We start from the raw sequence: 16,321 nt of genomic DNA on the forward strand, positions 1-16,321 counted from the left end.
ACTAAGGATAAATTTACAAAATTTCCAACATGTCTTCCCACCATTTTTGTTCTGGCAATCTGTGTTTCTGAAGTTTCCTCAGGGTCTCATCAGTTTCTGTATATCTGAAAAAGGTAGGCTGGATTGGGAACAAGTGCTTTATCTCATGCTCAACATAGAATAAGTTCTCTAAACTGTCATAGAGAACTCGGCATGTGGGGAGTGCTTTTATTCCTGATGCACTTGTTGATGAACTAGCTTGATTGCCAGCATACTTATTCAATTTGTCTACATAATCTATATGCTTCATTAATCTGTCATTAATCACCAAAGGACTTGGTAGCCCTTTATTCTGCAAAATAGTGAACTTCTCCATAAAAGAATTAATTTCCACCTGCATATCTTGACATCTTCTCTCTAAATTCTGCATCAAAGTTTTCTTGGTTAGCACCCTTTTGATTTCCAAAATAGTGTCTGTCCTGTCTGAGATGCCAAGTTCTTCCAGTTGTTCCTTATTTCTGTTATTCAAAAAATGTATGAGCCAGTTGGCTTGATCAGGCATTTGTCCTAACAGAGCTTTTGTCTTTTGAATTTCTCCCTGTGCTGCTTTCACTAGATCAATCTGTTCATAGATCACTTGGATGGATGGCCAAACATCATTTATGGATTGGGTGATGTTGGCCCAAAGAATTTTCTTGATCTCTGCAAGAGGCTTGTCAAAAGTGAGATCTTTTTCTAATGTTTTCACTTTATTTTCTAATGCTTTAATTTCCCTTGTTTTTTCTACAACATTTATCTTTGAGAGATCATAATCTCTTTCCATTTTAGCCAACTGTTCTTTTACCTGTTTTAATTCTGAAACTTGTAATCTCATATCTTCCATTGCCTTTATCAACTCTTCTGTGCTCAAATTAGCACTGCTGCCCTGTGCTGTTCCTGCTGTTGCTGTACCTGTGACCACCTCTGCTGTGGCTGCTGGGATATTTGGAGCTAGTGCTGTTCCAAGTGTAGAAGGGACTGCTGTTGAGACTATGGGAATTACATCAGGAGGCTGAGAGGTCGACTCTCCCTGCTTGTCCTTCAGTGCTTTTTCTAATGCCTGCTCTGTGTCATTTAATCTCTCATTGAGTTTCAAGAGTAGGTCCATCATCTCTTCTTCAGATTTCTATTTTATAACCTCAGCAGTTTGTGGATGCCTTGAAGGAGGTAGCTTTAGCTGTTTCCTCAGGGCAGCAATGTCTTCTTCTTTTTTCTTGATTAGTGCTTCTACACCTTTCACATCTTTGGGATCATGTCCCAATCCAATGATGATTTCTTCTAATGATTTTATTCTATTATCCTTGGCCAGGGAGGAGGCTTTCTCCAAGTGTAGTTGGGCAGTTGTATTATCCAAGGAATTTTGTAGCTTGTGGGCCATCATTGCTTTACCAGCCAATGTTGAGTAGACCATTTCTCCAATTTGCTTATGAAGTTCAATCTGATCCATAGGATGAATATCCTTTGCCAAGACCTCCAAGTTTGTTCTAATGTAATCTGTTGTTGATTGAGGTTGTTGCACTTTTGGCTTGAAGTAACTCATTATCATCTTGCCCTCTTTAATGTCATAGGCTGACATTAGTCTTTGTTGATTTGTGGGTGCCATTTTTAAATATTGATTGTAAATTTATAGCCTCAATGGGTCGTTCCTGGCCTTTATTTCTGTGAATGTCTTCTTAATATCTAAGGCCTCTTTACTTTGTGACCTGAGGGATGATACTTCTGCACTATGTTGTCTTTCTAGCTCCTGCCTCTGTGAACTAGTGGATGTTCCTCCCAATGGACAAGTTTGCTAGCTGATTGTTCTTTCTTCTCTTTGACTGCCTAAAGTCTCTTCACCTATTTCCTCTTCTGAAAGAGGGTTCAGTCTTTGCCTTTTTTTCCTAGGCTGTCCTGTAGGTCCACTGGTAGGGGTAGTGGTTTCCTTGTCCCTCTTTTTATTTCTTTCCTCATTTAGAGGAGTTTGCAAAACTGGACTTTCTGCTACATTGGTTTGAGCTGGAGGAGTTGGCACTTGACCCTTTTCTTTGGAAATTCCAGGCTGATCTGACATTGTAGGTTGTTCTATGGTCTCTACTTCTTTGCCTTTGGATGTTCCTGTGGCTGGTATGTTGACTTCCTGTGGAGGCTGTTGAGAGGTTCCAGCAGTGGATGCACTAATTGCTGATTTTTGAGGTAGCTTGAATGGTACCTGCCCAAAAGAATCCAGGTCAAGGGTTTTCTCAAGATCTCTCATAGCATTTTCTATATTGACCTGCTCACTAACATCTTCTACTACGATCCTCTCTGTCCATTCATCCAAGTTTGCAAACTGCTCAATTTCTGGGATCCTATGGTGAATATATGGGGATAACCTATTCTTCATCCTTCTGTCACATATAAAACTGTTGGGGTCATATGGCACCCACCTAAAACTCTTTTGTAATCTAAGGTGATCTTCTAAAAAAATTTCAGCTTCTTTCCATGCATCCCTAGTGTTGATGACAAAAGGGCCTAGCTGGTTCTTAATTCTTAGCTGAGCTTTCTTCTTGGCACCACAAAAATGGACTAAATCTGCATTTATGATCTGCTTGAAATATTCCAATGCAAATAATCTCATGGGAACATACTTGGGTAACTTAAAAGGGAAAAGTTCACACCCATACATCCTAATTTCTGTGTGATTTTTATATAGGTACCAGTCACCTCTCTTGTACTACTTAGAGAGCTGGAGAATTTTCTTCATGTCACCATTGATCCTAGGAGGGGAAACTCCTATCAACAGAGTGGTTTCTGGATGTGCAAATAGGTCAATGAACTCACTATAAGTGTAAGGGGATTCTTTGGTATTATGAAAGATTGGACTCCAAAAGATATCAGACCTTGGATTTCCTTTGGTGTCAAGTTTCTTGATAGGGAAAGGAAAGTTATCTGATTGATAATATAGCATAAGATGGTATATGAAAGAGGTGTATTTAAAAACTCCTTCCCTTTCCAAATACAGGAATTGATCATGGATTCTGTTGGAAATATAAGAGGCATAGTCATATCTGACAGCAGGGGGCTGTCCTGGAGTAAAGATTGATAGAAACACTAGGGTGATATCATCAATATATTCACTAGAGTTAAATCCCATAATTAGGGATATCATATCAACAATGAGTCTTCCAGTTTCATTGAAAAAAGCCTGCAGATAAGGAGGTGGACCTTTGGGTTGGTGCTTTGCAACATGAAAGTTTGAGCAATGCGAGTCACTTTTGATTTGGATAACTGAGATGATTTTTCAAGTAAATATGCCATGGAAATAGGAATGAGGCGCTGACTAGAGTGGAAATGCAACATTTCATTGATGGATTGAGAAGTTATGGGAAAAAGGACTGTCTGGCTTGGGGACATAACAGCTCTATGACTGGGATCATAATTAGCACAACATTGATGAATTATGTCTGAGAAAACATGGACTAAAGGGAGGAAATACATGGGAAGGTTAGATTCCCATAATCCAAAAATGTCAGACTTATTCAGATAACTATCTCTGGCTTGGCAGAAGGCCTGAAGATGGTTTTTATCACCAGATAGGTCTTTTATCTGAAAATCCTTATCCGCCAGAGGCAGATAATCTAAGTCTTTGTGGGGAGCGTTCATGGGTGCTACATTCAGGGCTATAGAGCTTTCTATCTTTGGTTCTTGTGGATTCAAAAATGGAATTGGGGGAATTCTGTGGAAAATAGGCAAGACAGCAGGTTGAGGACTTTATATGGCGAACACAGACTTGGATTAGAACTGAATTTGGCTCTTTCTTGTAGAATTTTTAGTAGAAAACCAAAATTATAGGGTTTGAGTGTAAATTGGATAAATACCTGTATCAAGGAAGTGAACAGTGCCAAGACGGAAGGATAATAGGTTCTAGGCTGCGTCGCTGCAAGTTTCTTAACCAGGTGGTGGTCTGAAAGCTCGAATCGTTGACTTGGACGTTGTTTTGCATGGGAGCACGGGTTGCAGCGTATAACAGTGAAAATGACATTTTGTTCGTTTATTTAACAAAATCAAGGTTGGCGGGGTTTTTTGGATTATTGGGTGACTGACATAGGTGGGGAAATGATGTTTTGTCACTTTATGGAGAGTAGTAAGCAGTACAGGATCGCACCACTTTTGGAGTTAAGCGGTTTTGGGTGGAGGGCGAGCGATCTCATCGAATTGACAATGTGTGGCGGAGGTACGAGTGGAAACCGCCTGGTGATCGCGCGTTAAAGCGCGGTCACCAAGGGGGGTGCGATATCAGCGTCGACCATTGGATGATGGGGGGGTGATCGAATGACAGACAGGGAGCGGAATACGGCGAGGCTTTATGTATGTGGGCCCAATACATTTAACAATTAATCAAATATATCGGGTGATTGCGAATGGATGGGAAGGTTATTAACTAACCTAGAGGGTTAGTTAATCCTGTGTAATAAAGCAGAAAGCTGAGGTTCTTAATGAGTTACGGATTAACTCATTATTCCTTTTTTTAAACATTGATTAGGTCATATTCAACCGAGGCTGGGATATTTTACCATTTGGGCTTTTCTATGTATATTTACATATTACGGGATAGGGTAAATTTCTTCGGGAGCTATATAATATAAGTAAGAAGTTAATATGACAAATGAAATGAAAGCGCTAAGTTAAAACATTTTGGATATACATTTAAACTTAGGCTTTAAGTGGAAAAAGGGGTTTTTTAGGTGATATTGTGTATTTTCCTAAGTAAAAATAGGATTTTTACTTAGGAAATGAGTTCATGAAGTCAGATGAATGGTTTATGGATAATTCTAAGTATTTAGGCTTTTTTAAATCATTGAGCCAAGGGTCCGATCCCTCCAAAAGTCAGAGAAATGCTTTGAGCCCCTTTGGTTTTCAAAGAACTTAATACTTTAGGGGGAATTAGTGAAATCTTTAGGGAAAAATGTAAAGGGAAATTAATTATTTGATCTTGCTTTGCTTGAACTGCATCAAGTAAAATGTTTGCCTTGCACTTGTGATAAAAGTGAAAATTAACACATTTCAGAGACATTATCCATCACAAGTAATTCTGCAACACCATTTACCTACCCTACCTACTTTAGCCTGACATTTTTTCTTCTTTATTAGGGTGCACTTGAACTGACAAACCCTTATCACACTTTTCTTTTACATATGGAAATCTATTTAAATCTAACCTTATTACATCCAAGGGCTCAGATTAAACTGTTGAGCTCCTTTTATTCACTCTACCTATCTACTTATCTGCCAAGATTAAATAGTTTGGTCAGATTTTATTCTCTATTTCTAAAACATGAAATTCAAATATGAACTAGCCAAGCTTAAGTTGTTTGACTATTCATAAATTGTGGCATAATTTAACAAGTTGCACACAATTTGATTATTACATAAGAGTGAAAAGTAGTGGCATTTAGACTTGCACACTTTCCTTGGTCTTTCTTTTGGTGGGGTTCATTTTTCTTCACTTTTTTGACCATCTTATTTCTTTTCACCCTTTGATTTTTCTTTTAGGGTATTACATTTTTTTTATTTTTTTTTATTTTTTGACAATATGGAAAACCTTTGCAACAAGGAAAGGTATGAACATATTCATAGATCATCAAGTCAATCATGAAATATGACACCTATTGGTATAGGAGCATAACACTGGCTCCACTTGGGGATGGCTTTTCCTAGTGGAAAGTCAAGAAAAGTAGGTCAGATGGCCTCTGAATGACTTTGACTATGCTCTGAAATCTCCTTCTGCTTGTTGCTTTATTGTATGTATGACAGTAACACTTCTGAAGCTTAGGGCCTTCTCTCCGGGCTTCAACTCCAGCTGGCTACTATCCAATCCAAACTGTGACATTACCAAGAATATAGTATTTACATGTTAAAATCAGAATACATTAAAAAGTAGGATCATAATAGTATTTCAGCATCCGACCATTGACTGGTCCTTCTTCTGTTTCTGTGCCATCCAAGTTTTTGAGATAGTAAGTATTGTTCCCTTGTAAAGCATGGATAACAAAAGGTCCTTTCCATAGGAAGTCAAACTTCCCATGTTTTCCCTTATCCTCTCTCCTGGAATCCCATCTTAAAACTTTGTCTCCAAGGTAGAAGTCTTCTGCCTTGGTTCTTTTATCAAATATTTTCTTAAGTTTCTCTTGTAACACTTGGGATCTCTGATACACTTCTTCTCTGGTATGCTGCAAATGGATGGTCTGATTTATCCTCCTTTGAATATCATTGGGTTCCACTTGAGCTTCTTGAAGTAACTTCATTACAGGATCTCCTAAAGATGAAGGAAATATAGCTTCCATGCCATAGACTAGTTCATAAGGACTAGTTCCAATAGATTTATTGGTGGTAAGTTTGTTTGCGCATAGTGCATTAGTAAGTTTCTTATGCCAATTTTTCTTGTTCTCTTCCAATAATTTCTTAATAATATTAATTAGGCTTTTGTTGGACGACTCGTCTAGACCATTACCTTAAGGGTAATAGGTTGTGGAATGGCCTAAAGTGATATGGTATTTATTACGGAAACTTATCATTTTATTGGATTTGAAGGCAGTAGCATTATCAGTTATGATCTTCTCAAGACAGCCAAATCTAAACAATATGTTGGTTTCTAAGAATCCTATAATCACTGTGTCATTGGCTTGTCTAGAAGGAATGACTTATATCCATTTGGTGAAATAATCTGTGGCAGTGAGAATCCATTTATGTTGGCCAGAAGAGGGAGGATGGATTTCTCCAATGAAGTCCAGACCCCATTGTTGGAAGGGTTTTTCAGTGGAAATTGGTCTCAGGGGTAAAGGTAATAGTTTTCTCTTGCCTTAAAAAATTTGACATTTATGGCAAGCAGTGACAAATTTCTTTACATCAGTGAACAAGGTTGGCCAATAAAATCCAGCCCTCAGGATCTTGTCTGCAGTTGCTTTCCAGTAAAGGTGTCCACCACAGTCTCCTGCATGAAATTCTTTGAGAACCTTGTCAGCTTCTTCTTTTAATAAACAATTCAATAGAATACCTTCATGATTTTTCCAAAAAAGAGTATTATTTAAAATACAAAACTTTGAAGCTTTCATCTTTAAAAACTTTTTCTTTGTTCTGGATAACCCTGGAGGAGCCTGCAGGTTTAATAATACATAAATTTTAACAGCATACCAAGGTGAATCTAAGAAGGCTTAGCTGATTTGTGGAGTTGCCATCTCCTGTTCATTATCCAGTTCATTAATATCTAGGGCTTGACAATTTGTTTCAGTCATGAGTTTGGCCAATCCCTGTCCTTTTATAAGCTTTGTAGGTTTTATTTCAATATCATACTCCAATATAGTAGCAATCCATTTACCTTGTTTGTTCTCAATTCCATCCTGAGTTAATATGTCTTTGACCACAACATTTGGTACATAGGCTATTACATGGGAATACAATATGTAGACTCTAAAGTCTTTAATAGCTTTTACAAGTGCAAAAGCTTGTTTTTCCATGATTTTGTATTTTAGTGGTGCATCCCTAAGTGCTTTACTAAAAAAGGCTATGGGTTTTTCACATCCTTGATCATCCTTTTGTAGTAAAACCACTATTATGGTGTGTTCTAATGCAAATGAAAATATTATGAAGTCTCTATCAAACTTGGGACTTGTAAGGACCGGTGTTTTGGTTAAAGCCATTTTAATTTCTTCAAAGGCTTGTTTGGATTCAACTGTACATCTAATACTAGAATCCTTTTTCAACATATTATTAAGCAATCTAATTAATTCAGCTAAATTGGATATAAATCTTCTCAAAAATTTAATATTTCCTAGGAAATCTTGAAGTTATTTGACATTTCTAGGGCGGGGTATTTGTAGAATAGCTTCTATTCTAGTAGGATCAATTCTGATGCCCTCTTTGGAGATAATGTGGCCTAAAGTTTGCCTTCCTCTAGACCAAATAAGGACTTCTTAGGATTTAAAAAAATACCATATTTTCTACATTTCAAGAATACTTGTCTCGGATGATCCAAGTGTTGTTGATCTGATTTAGAATAAATAGTCAGGTCATCTAGATAAATAACCAAAAAATCATGAATTTCTTTTGCAAATGCTATGTCCATTGCTCTTTGGAAGGTTTCCCCTACATTTTAAGTTCAAATGGCATTTTTACATATTTGAATGTGCCCCATGGTGTTGTAAAAGCAGTGTTTTCCTAGTCATCAGGATGAACCAGACTCCGGTTATAGCCTGAGAACCCATCTAAGAGTGAAATCCTAGAAGCGCCTACCACCCTCTGTAAAATGTGATCCATCTTGGGCAAAGGGTAATTGTCCTTCAGAGAAACCTTATGAACATTCCTTAAATCGACACATAATCTGATTTCTCCAGTTTTCTTCCTAGTAGGTACTGGATTAGATACCCACTCTGAAAACTTGATAGGAGCGATTATCCCCACTTCATACATTCGTTTGATTTCTTTTTCAATTAAGGGAAGTAGTACAGGGTTAATTCTTCTAAGCTTTTGCTTGAATGGTTTCTTATTTTCCTTCAGAGGTATTGTATGCTGAATTATGGAGGTGTCATAAGATTTCAAGTCTTCATAACTCCAGGCAAAGACATCCTGGAATTCTCTCATTAGTTCAACATATTTAAGTTTTTGGTCAGGGGGCAAAGATTTAGATAACTTTACCATTTTAGGATCATCCTCAGTTCCCAAATTATAGTGCTCAATATTTGCTTTTAAGGGCTCCATCTTAGGTTTCTTTGGAATATCATTGAAATCAAAGAGATCTTCCAAAGGAGTTAATCCCTGAGGCAAATGATTGTCTTTTAAATTGATTACTTTAGATTCTCCTTCAATAATTTCATCAATATCCATTTCTTTAAGATCCTGCATTTCTTTGTTGGTAAATTTTGTTGGATGAAGCATTTGAGTTGCACTTTCTATTGAAATGTCTATTTCTATCTTATTTGTTTGATCAAACTCACTAACTACATCTATATCTATATTCATGTTACAAAATTCTTCATCTAAGGTTAAGAAATTGTTAATCTTCTTATCACTGTCGAACACTTGCCATTTCTTCAAATTGTCAGGTATAGCTGGCCTATGTCTAATCTCAACTGTGAACTGATGATTAGGTTTGAATGGTAATTTGCAGGTGCTGGCAAACATTGCCAGACTATGAGCTTGCAAGTTATGTTTTCTTGGGATTTTGGCAAGCTTGGTTTCCAGAAATGTATTGAGAATCTCTATCACTGTATCTCTGTAATACTTCAATCTGGGATCATTTGTTGAATATTGTCCTTTAATCTGTTGAACTATTAACTCAGAATCTCCTAAGACAGACACTCTAATTGCTCCTAATCTTTTAATCAATTTAAGACCTAGCAACAGAGCTTCATATTCTGCCATATTATTGGTGCATCTAAAGTTTAATCTGTAGGCATGGCCTTCAGCATGGTCGTTTTCAAGATTGTGCACCCAACTCTTGCTCATGCTCCTAATTTGTTAACTGAACCATCAAATTCTAAGTGCCAGAGAATTTCATGTTCATAGTTGGTGTCAGGAGTCTCTTGAATCTGTTTAATAGGGATATCTGGTTTTTTAGCTTCTTCCGGTTTCGCTTGGATGTCTGATGTTTCATTGTTCTCAGAAACTTCTTGTATTTGAACCCTAGATTTTTCATTTGTAATTTCTTTTTGTTCTGCTGCTAAAACTTCCAATTCATTTGAGGAATCACTTTCAGCATTGTAAAGAATGAAAGAATCCATATCAAAGTGCACTAAGTAGATAGAGAAGTTTTGGGGTTTCTCCTGACTACTTACAACGTATTTCATTAAGGTTTCTCTGTATAGTTTCTTGGGTTGACCGAATACTGAAATAGTAGCATAAGACATGTCCAGTTGTAGAGATCCTTGAAGTTTTGCACCCCAAGACCTGGACAATAACATGCCATACTTTGGTGGAATATCAGCTACTACTATGTCCATTAAGATTGTTTTGGCAGGATATTGAACTAGTGATACACACAAGTCTTTGATTAATCCTAAACATCTGACCTGACTTGAATCAAAAGAAAAGAGGTCCTTATATAGCCTGGTGATGTCTAGGTCCAATTTCTCCATTACAGATTTAGGCATTAAGTTATGAGATGCACCAGAATCAAACATGGCATTATGAAGTATTTTATCATGTATATTCAAACTTACATAGAAAAGAGGGATTCCTCCATCTACTGGTTTCCCATTCACTTCAGGGCCAAAAATCAATTCAGGCTAGTCATAAAAAACATTTACTGAATCTTCATTAACCGATATTTTGAGTGACTTGTTGATTTGGCTTCTGTAGACATCATGTTTAGCTAATTCAGACAATGGAACAACTATTTTTAATTTGCCTACTTCAGCTTCCAGATTAAAAGGTTTTTCAGTCTGAGTTCTTGTATTTCGGACAGGTGGATTCTCTTTATCCTCTATATTTTCTGTGTTTTTCTCCTTTTCAAGAGTGGGGTTATGATTTGAAGTTGTTTCCAAATCAACTTCTAGAGGTTCTTCCACGTTTCCTTTGGAGGGAATAGAAGTGGAAAGTTGTTTATTATTGGGTTGATTATCGAATACATCTTCAATAATTGGATTAGCAGGGTTAGGGTCTGTTCTGGAAAGAATATGTATAGGGGTGGTATTGGTCTTACCTTTGTTAGGCTGCTTTGTGGCTTTCTGTTTATTGGTTTCAGGAATATCTATTCTTCTGCTCCTCAGGTTATATTGTTTGTGGACTTCATAAATGGCTGTATCATATCCCTCCCTAAAGTCAAATGATTCACCTGACTGAGTTTGGAATTGTTTAAGAATGTGAGCTTCTTGGTCCTCTTGGGTTAAGAAAACTTGTTGCTCATTGTTGAGTCCCATCAAATTGATTTGAGTATCTTCTGTTGGTTCATCAGAAGTTGAGGCTTCAACATAATTTTCCTGGAATGGGGGCCTAAGGTTTTGATCAGGGCCAGTCTTTCCAGTGTTCTGGTTCTGGTTCTTCCTGAAATTTGGATTTCTCCCAGTATTGCTTGGTTGACCATCCCAAGGGGATTTCCTTTCAATTGTTTCTACTCTATCTCCTAGCCTATCCATACCTTTAATAATAGCATCCAGTTTTTGTTCAAAGGCTGAGGGTTCTTCTTTCAAAGGTATCCTCCTTTCAGCTCTGGCTTTAGCTCGTTTGGATATCAGGTTGGCTTCAACACTGACAGCTATACTTTGCATCTCTTCTAAGGTTCGAGGAGCTCTTTCCCTAAGTTGGTATGCCATATCAGAATCAAATCCATCAGGGAATTTGATCAATGCCAAATCTGGGGGAGGTCTGAGGTTTTGAGGGATAGCATTGTAAACATTATTGAACCTAGTACAGTAATCTTGTACAGTTTCTTGTGTTCCTCTCTTCAAGTTTTCATACTCTGATAAGATCTGGAGAGGATCTTTCTTCTTTTCCCATCTGTTCAAGAATGTTGTATAAAGAGCTTGTAGGTCATTGATACTATTTGCAGGGAGGGCTCTAAACCATGTTCTAACATCACCAATTAGACTTTGAACAAATACCCTCATTCTAACATCATCAGCATCAACCTCATATATCTAAAAGTAGTTTGTCATCTTTTTAGTATGTTGTTGTGCAGTGTAAGTACCAGAACCATCGAAAGGAGTGATTTTACTTTGATATTCTTGGGGCATAGCCCCTGGATTGGCAGGTAAATTGAGGTGGGTATACCTATTTTCCATTGCAGTAGGTTGGGTTGAAACAACAGCTAGAGTTGGTCTTGGAGTGGTGGGTGGAGGGGTGGAAGGGGTGGTTTGAGGTTGAGATGTCGGAAGTGCTATTGATGAACTAGGAGAGGCTGAAGTGATTACAGAAAGGCTTGGTGTTTCTACAGAGGTAAGCTCAGATTGAATGGAATTATGCAAATATCTGTCAAGATGTGAAGTGACAATCTCAAGCTGTAAATCATCGATAAACAATGGGTTGTGAACTGTGTGGGCTAACCTAGACTCAGAAAAGGTTACAAATAAAGAGGTCTCAAAATACTCATCAAAGGGTTCGTCCTCAAGGTAAATCCACTTCACAAGATAGGATTTTGATCGGTATAAAGGCCGATAACTGGCAGAACTCTCTTGGCTTTCTTGTCTCCTAAGAATCCTAGGGATCAGATTAGGGTTTTCAAACACAGGTGGTGGATTTGGATCAAGGTTAGCTCTGGTGTAATGAGTCCTTTCTGAAGCTACGTTTCTAGGTATGTTTTGGTTTTTTTTTTTCTTTTTCTAAATGGGTTGGACAATACAACTTCTTACAGTTTCTTTAAGGGGCTTAAGGTATGGGATTTGAACTTTCTTAAAGACTTATTTGATAAGAGGAACTGATCAAGAATTTAAAACCAGATGTTCAATCCATAAACTAGACCGGAGATACATTGAAGCAACATTCATTTACTTATGCAATTGCAAAGCAAGAGCAGTTCAAAGGCTACTTAGCTAACTTTAGGCTCCGTCTGTAGCCTATAAAGTAAACAATAGTAACAAACAAATTATTCAGATCCCAAGTGGAGTCGCCACTATGTTATCACTCAGATTTGCCTTGAAGTTGTTGGGAAGAGGAAAGGGGTCCGAGGTAACCACAAACCAACTTTCAGGTACAGAATCTAGCTAATCTGTACCCAGAGAGGGCTCTCTCTTTCTGATTTAGCTTGGTTTTGAAAGCTATTAGGCTAGTTGTGAAGTTTAGGAGTTTTGTTTGAGTTTGGGTGGTGGGATTCAATAGCAGAGGGGTGAAACTGAGTAGCTCAGGCCATTGGGCTAATGGAGTCAAAGAAGATGGCTTAACTGGACTTGGTTTCTTAACAAAAGATGGTTTCACAGGGCAAGATGGTCAAACAGGGAACAAATAACAACTTGGGATAAATGGAATGGGTTTAAAATGGGTGAAGGGCAGTTAAGAATCCTTCAACACATTTAAAGAGGGAACTTAAATGATTACTACAAAAGAGCAGTTAAGAATTCTTTAATAAATAATCAAAATGAACGAACTAGAAAATAGGAGCAATTAAGATTTCACTGTTTATACTAATTCAGAAGAAAACATGGAGAATAATAACGATTGGAAACAGAGTGCAATCAAGCATATTTTGAATTAATCTTTTTCGTTTATCATTTAGATGTGAAACATGGATGATATAATAAACAAGGAAAACTTTAAAACATAAGGTATAGAAGACTTATTGATCCGGTGTTTTCTTCAAGAAATCTAAGAAAAGTCCTTTGCTTCAATTCTTTATCTAGCAAGCCATACAAAAGTTGGTCCAACAACACTTTATTCCCAAATAGTCAATATTACAGCAATGTCTAAGAATCCACACTCAATACTCCAATTAAGGGGGTATTTATACAAAACCTTTTACAATGAAATATCTCATAACAAAGTGAGATATAAATTGGGGTGACTAATCATATCCTTCAAGAAAATAGGGCTAGAAGACCTTGTAGATGACAGATAAGGCAACCGAATGGTTTGCTGTCCCTATCTTCGAGAATGTATTGGAGTTAGGCCCTATGATTTGACCTCTTCCTGTCCTTGGTGTAATTATGTCTTGGCTGCCTTGTTTTGACTGATACACTTTACCTGTTCTGATACACTTCGACCTGTTTGATCCCTGTTCATCTTTGTTTATCTTACTATTGTAAAGAGCCCAAAATTTACATTTTACTAAGGATAAATTTACAAAATTTCCAACATGTCTTCCCACCATTTATGTTCTGGAAATCTATGTTTTTGAAGTTTCCTCAGGGTCTCATCAGTTTCTGTATATCCGAAGAAGGTAGGCTGGATTGGGAACAAGTGCTTTATCTCATGCTCAACATAGAATAAATTCTCTAAACTGTCATAAAGAACTCGGCCTGTGGGGAGTGTTTTTATTCCTGATGCCCTTGTTGATGAATTAGCTTGATTGCCAACATACTTATTCAATTTGTCTACATAATGCATATGCTTCATTAATATGTCATTAGTTACCAAAGGACTTGGTAGCCCTTTATTCTACAAGATAGTGAACTTCTCCATAAAAGAATTAATTTCCACCTACATATCTTGACATCTTCTCTCTAAATTCTGCATCAAAGTTTTCTTGGTTAGCACCCTTTTGATTTCCAAATAGTGTCTGTCATGTTTGAGATGCCAAGTTCTTCCAGTTGTTCCTTATTTATGCTATTCAAAAAATGTATGAGCCGGTTTGCTTGATCAGGAATTTGTCCTAACAGAGCTTTTGTCTTTTGAATTTCTCCCTGTGCTGCTTTTACTAGATCAATCTGTTCATAGATCACTTGGATGGATGGCCAAACATTATTTATGGATTGGGTGATGTTGGCCCAAAGAATTTTCCTTATCTTTGCAAGAGGCTTGTCAAAAGTGAGATCTTTTTCTAATGTTTTCACTTTATTTTCTAATGCTTTAATTTCCCTTGTTTTTTCTACAACGTTTATCTTTAAGAGATCATAATCTCTTTCCATTTTAGCGAACTATTCTTTGACCTGTTTTAATTCTGAAACTTGTAATCTCATATCTTCCATTGCCTTTATCAGCTTTTCTATGCTCACATTAGCACTACTGCCCTATGCTGTTCCTGCTGTTGCTGTACCTGTGACCACCTGTGCTATGGCTGCTGGGATGTTTGGAGCTAGTGTTGTTCCAAGTGTAGAAGGGACTGCTATTGAGACTATGAGAATTACATCAGGAGGCTAAGAGGTCGACTCTCCCTGCTTGTCCTTCAGTGATTTTTCTAATGCATGCTCTATGTCATTTAATCTCTCATCGAGTTTCAAGAGTAGGTCCATCATATCTTCTTCAAATTTTTGTTTTATAACCTCAGCAGTTTGTGGATGCCTTGAAGGAGATAGCTTTAGCTGTTTCCTTAGGGCAACAATGTCTTCTTCTTTTTTCTTGATTAGTGCTTCTACACCTTTCACATCTTTGGGATCATGTCCCAATCCAATGATGATTTCTTCTAATGATTTTATTCTGTTATCCTTGGCCAGGGAGGAGGCTTTCTCCAAGTGTAGTTGGGCAGTTGTATTATCCAAGGAATTTTGTAGCTTGTGGGCCATCATTGCTTTACCAACCAATGTTGAATAGACCATTTCTCCAGTTTACTTGTGAAGTTTAATCTGATCCATAGGATGAATATCCTTTGCCAAGACCTCCAAGTTTGTTCTGATGTAATCTGTTGCTAACTGAGGTTGTTGCACTTTTGGCTTGAAATAACTTATTATCATCTTTCCCTCTTTAATGTCATAGGCTAACATTAGTCTTTGTTGATTTGTGGGTGCCATTTTTAAATATTGATTGTAAATTTGTAGCCTCAATGGATCGTTCCTGACCTTTATTTCTGTGAATGTCTTCTTAATATCTAAGGCCTCTTTACTTTGTGGCCTGAGGGATGATACTTCTGCACTATGCTGTCTTTCTAGCTCCTGCCTCTGTGAGCTAGTGGATGTTCCTCCCAATGGAAAAGTTTGCTGGCTGATTGTTCTTTCTTCTCTTTGACTGTCTAAAGTCTCTTCACCTATTTCCTCTTCTAAAATAGGGTTCAGTCTTTGCCTTTTTGTCCTAGGCTGTCCTGCAGGTCCACTGGCAGGGGCAGTGGTTTCCCTGTCCCTCTTTTTATTTCTTTCCTCATTTAGAGGAGTTTGCAAAACTAGAATTTCTACTACATTAGTTTGAGCTGGAGGAGTTGGCACTTGATCCTGTTCTTTGGAAATTCCAGGCTGATCTACCATTGTAGGTTGTTCTGTGGTCTCTACTTCTTTGCCTTTGGATGTTCCTGTGGCTGGTATGTTGACTTCCTGCGGAGGCTGTTGAGAGGTTTCAGCAGCGGGTGCACTAATTGCTGATTTTTGAGGTAGCTTGAATGGTACCTGCCCAAAAGAATCCAGGTCAAGGGTTTTCTCAAGATCTCTCATAGCATTTTCTATATTGACCTGCTCACTAACATCTTCTACTAGGGTCCCCTCTATCCATTCATCCAAGTTTGCAAACTGCTCAATTTCTGGAATCCTATGGTGAATATATGGGGATAACTTGTTCTTCATCCTTCTGTCACATATAAAACTGCTGGGGTCATATGGCACCCACCTAAAACTCTTTTGTAATCTAAGGTGATCTTCTAAAAAATTTTCAGCTTCTTTCCATGCATCCCTAGTGTTGATGACAAAAGGGCCTAGCTGGTTCTTAATTCTTAGCTGAGCTTTCTTCTTGGCACCACAAAAATGGACTAAATCTGCATTTATGATCTGCCTGAAATATTCCA

Source organism: Pinus tabuliformis, chromosome 4_1 (assembly GCF_031772625.1).
Source record: "Pinus tabuliformis cultivar Carrire ecotype Pingquan chromosome 4_1, CPIR1, whole genome shotgun sequence".
Taxonomy (NCBI): Eukaryota; Viridiplantae; Streptophyta; class Pinopsida; order Pinales; family Pinaceae; genus Pinus; species Pinus tabuliformis.